Source organism: Pinus tabuliformis, chromosome 7 (genome assembly GCF_031772625.1).
Source record: "Pinus tabuliformis cultivar Carrire ecotype Pingquan chromosome 7, CPIR1, whole genome shotgun sequence".
In the NCBI taxonomy this organism is placed as follows: Eukaryota; Viridiplantae; Streptophyta; class Pinopsida; order Pinales; family Pinaceae; genus Pinus; species Pinus tabuliformis.
The window spans coordinates 1212962647-1212967384 of record NC_142293.1 but is presented as its reverse complement, the minus strand read 5'-3'; positions in this window follow the sequence as shown (position 1 = coordinate 1212967384).

Genomic DNA, 4738 nt, shown 5'->3' with positions numbered 1-4738 from the left:
ACAAGAGTATCCTAGCAACATACAACAAGGGATCTCAAAGCATAACATGATGAGTTATGACAATAAGTACATCACATAAAAGATTCCACATAACATGAAGCAAGGAATCATGACAACATATAATAAACAAGATCCTGCATCAACATCAATCAAGGATCTGTGCAACATAATGCAGAAAGAAGAAGTACATGAACACATCATATACCTCACAACCAAGGGCCATCTGAAGAAGTGGATGTCACACTGCTGAAGCTACTCGGACCATTGCTCTCAAGGCATCGATCTCATGAAAATGGCTGCTCACACATGAATGTGGACATCTGCACTGGCACTTAGAAAAGTGACTAGAAGAAGAAATGAGAGAATAAGAAATCTGAAGACACCATCAGGTTTGTGGCATCAAGTAGTGATGAATCGATTGTCCAAAATTCGAATTTGAGAAGTTGAGAATTCTGGGCTCAAGGAATCTTCTAGATTCCCTCGAGATTCCTCAAAGATTCTGTTCCATGGATGGACTGCAAATCTGCAACTCAGATGGCGAATCTGATCTTGCCATTACGATCCCTACATAAAACCATGAAAACAAGTATAAACTTGACTATATTATGAAATGTCAAAATTTTACCTCCTTGGGAAAATTTCATGGCTCATGGTTCCGCTTTTTGTTTTTGTTGAAATCATGGTTCCACATGAATTCTAGAAATTACTGGAAATGTATACCTCTGATGAAGAAAGAACAACACCATGGTGTTCGTGGCGATGAGACGTGTAAAAACCATGTAAAACTTGCCAATTTCTGACAAAGTGAAAATTCTGCCCTCCTGCAAAATTCATGGTTCCTGCATTAAAATATTAATTAATCTGCCTTCAGCCTCAAAATCCATGCTTGCAGTCTCTCTCCTCCTCGAACTGTGTGTAGAGGTAAAAGCCTGAGTTTAAATAAGAAAACCCTGGCGGATTTAACAATGAGAGTGGTTGGCACATTGGTTAAAATCGGCAAATGGTTAAGGAGAGGTCGGGGGATCAAATCCCGCCTCTTCCATATATAACTTTTATAACCATAAATGTGTTTGAAATAGGGTGGCCTACCCCTTAAACCCCACATTATTACCTTATCGACGCATTAGAATCGGCGCATTTCCCAAAATATCGGTGGATTAGTCGCAATCGGCGATCGGCCTTTGCAATTGGCGATTGGCACAGTTGTCGGAATATATATCGGCGCGATCCACAGATTATCGCCGATATATATGTCAGTGATCGGCACAAATATCTCGTGATACATATGTAATATATATATATATATATATATATATATATATATATATATATATACATATGCGATCTGAGTTCTTTTTGTTGTCCTCCAACAGTTTTTTGATTATCCTTACAAGACTCTTGTTAGATGATTCTGAGAGGCCATTGCTTTGAGGATAGTATGAGGTAGAATGCACCAATTGAATGCCCATGGATTCACACATGTCCACCAATTCTTCTGCCCTAAAAGCTGCTGCATTATCAGTGACTAGTTTGGTTGGGAAACCAAATCTAGTGAAAATATTCTCATTCAAGAACTTTATGATAACCTGATGATTAACATTTTTCGTGGGTATAGCCTCAATCCATTTGGTGAAATAATTAGTGGCTACCAAGATCCATTTGTGATGGCCAGTGGAATGTGGATTGATCTCACCTATGAAGTCCAAGCCCCACTGCTGGAAGGGACCATTGGCGTGTACTGGCTTCAAGGACAGAGATTTTAGCTATTGTCTTCCTGCAAACCTCTGACATTTGTCACAAGACTTCACAAAAGTAAACACATCAGAAAACAGAGTAGGCCAATAATACCCAGCTCTATGGATCTTATGGGCTGTGGTTTTCCAATAATGATGCCCTCCATAGATGCTAGAATGGAATTGGTGCATGACTTCCATAGATTGTCCTTTGTCTAGACATCTCAATAGGATCCCTAATGGGTCTTTCCAATAAAGCGGTTTTTATTAATGTACAATTTGGTTGATCTGAGCTTCATGGCTCGGGCTTGACTTGAGATAAGCCCTAGAGGGACTTCTAGCTTCTGTAAAAAAATGAACCACACTGGAATACCATTCACAGGTGGCTTGATTTTCAGCGAAATACTAATTCTGCTCTTGCTCTTCTGCTGCTTCCTCTGTCTGCTCACCGCCTGAATTTGAACCCATGCAATTGATGTCTAAAAAACTGCAATTTTCGTTAGCCATAAGCTTAGCCAAGCCCTGGCCTTTAACAAGCCTGGTGGGCTTCACCTCTATGTTGAACTCTATGAATTTTGCAATCCATTTAGCTCTCTTTCCATCCATATCTGGCTGAGTTAGGACATCTTTTACTAAGGTTGAAGGTACATACGCAACCACTTTGGATGCAGAATATAAATTTTGAATGATTTTAAAGATTTTATGAGAGCATAAGCTTGTTTTTCAATAAGGTCATACCTTAGTTCAACGTCCCTCAGAGTTTTGCTGAAAAAGGACACAGGGTGTTCTACCCCTTCATCGTTTTTCTGTAATAGAACTGTTGCAAGTGTATCATAAGAGGCAAAAGAGAAGATATAAAACTCCCTGGTATAATCTAGGCTGATTAGAGTGGGAGCTTCCATGATAGCTTGTTTTATGGCTTCAAAAGAGCTTCTTGCACCATCTATCCATTTTATTTCTGATCCTTTCTTCAGCATGGAAGTGATGTGCTTCACTAGCTCTGCAAAGTTTGGAGTAAACCTCTTGACAAAGTTAATCTTTCCCAAGAAAGATTGAATGTCCCTTTTTGACCTTGGGATGGACAATGTCTGGATTGCTTGAACTCTTGCTGGATCGATCTTCACACCTTCAACAGAAACAATATGTCCCAGAAGTTTTCCTTCTTCTAGGGAGAACCATGACTTATTTGGGTTCACAGAAATTCCAAATCGTCTGCACTTTAGAAACACCTTCTTTAAATGCTGCAAATGGTCCTTGTGACTGCTGGAAAAGACTGTTATGTCATCTAGGTAAATAAGGACAAACTTGTCCTTCTCTCCCACAAAGGCTATGTCCAATGGCCCTCTGAAAAGTAGTCCCCAACATTCATCAGTCCAAAAGGCATCTTGGAGTACATGAAAGTGCCCAAGGAGTATTGAAGGCGGTATTTTACTGATCTTCTGGATGTACATCAATCTGATTGTAACTTGAAAATCCATCTAAGAAAGACATGACTCGAGCCCCTGAAACTTTTTGCAGCAAGTGTTCCATATTAGGCAGGGGGTAGTTGTCTTTTTTAGAACATTTGTTCAGATTCTTCAAGTCAACACAAAGCCTGATTTCTCAATTCTTCTTTCTTACCACCACAAGGTTAGCTATCCACTTTGAATACCATAGGGGAACTATGATCTTGGCATCCAGCAACTTCTTGATTTCCTTTTCAATCAAAGGCAATAAGAGAGCACTGGTAGGTCTTAATTTTTTGCTTAAAAGGGATGGTGTTCTTCTTCAGTGGAATCTTATGTTGAATGATATTGGTGTCATAGGTCTTAAGATCACTGTATTCCCAAGCAAAAATATCAGCAAATTATTTCATTAGGGTGCAATACTTGGAACTTTGGGCGAAAGACAAGTGAGTGGACAGATTTATGTACTTTGGATGGGCTGGACTCCCTACATTATGTCTATGAATTGTAGACTCATTTTCCTTTTTGGAAGGCTTATAAGGTACATCATTATGATCAAACAGCTTCTCTAGGGGCACCAATCCTTTGGGTATATGGTTACTAGGCAGCTGAACAATGCTATCCTGACCAATCTCGTCCTTTAGCTTGGACTGGTTGCATTCTTCAATGGTTTCATTTTCTTGGTCAATGTACATTTCAGAAAATTCATCAATGACTTGTAAAAACCTATTAATTTCATCATCATCTTCAAAAAATTTCCAGTATTTGACATTGTCAGGCAAAGAAGGTTTATATTTCACCTGAACTTTATAATTCAATTTAGGAGGCAGAGGAGGAATAAACATGCTAGAAGACACAACAAGGGAATCAGCAAGTTGGTTCTTCATTCTAGGGATGTAAGAAATGCTGAAACTATTAAAAGAACCTGTGAGCTTCCATACCTCATCTCTGTATGCTTTCAACCTTGTATGTTTTGCTTGGAAAGTTTTGTTAACTTGCTGAATGATAAGGTCTGCATCTCTGAACACCTTCAGACCTTTGATGCCCATTTCTTTAGCAGCGTTTAAGCCCAATATCAAGGCTTCTTACTCTGCTATGTTATTTATGACCTGAAAAGTTAACTTGAAAGATAAATGAATGCATTCTTGTGTGGGGGATACAAGGACTACACCTACCCCTGCGGTTTCCTTAGAGCAAGCTCCATTAAAGAACATGTCCCAGATTTTTGGGCCTTCTTCCTTTGTGATCTCGCAAACCGGTTTCCTAAGTTGCATAGAGGCCAACTGGGATTCTTCAATCTGAAGAAAACAGGCTCCAAAATCGGTGTCGATAGCATAGATGGGATGATTAGTGGGATTCCTTTCATCACTGATGATATAAGCCAACTGAGCTTCTTTATATAATCTCCTACTCTCACCTCTAAAAACTGGGACAGTGGCATAAGATAGATCATTTTGCAATGTTCCACCTAATCTCTTGATCCAACCTCTGGAAAGCAACATGCCAAACTTGGGGGGTACATCTGCTACCACAATATCCATCATCATGCTCTTCATGGGT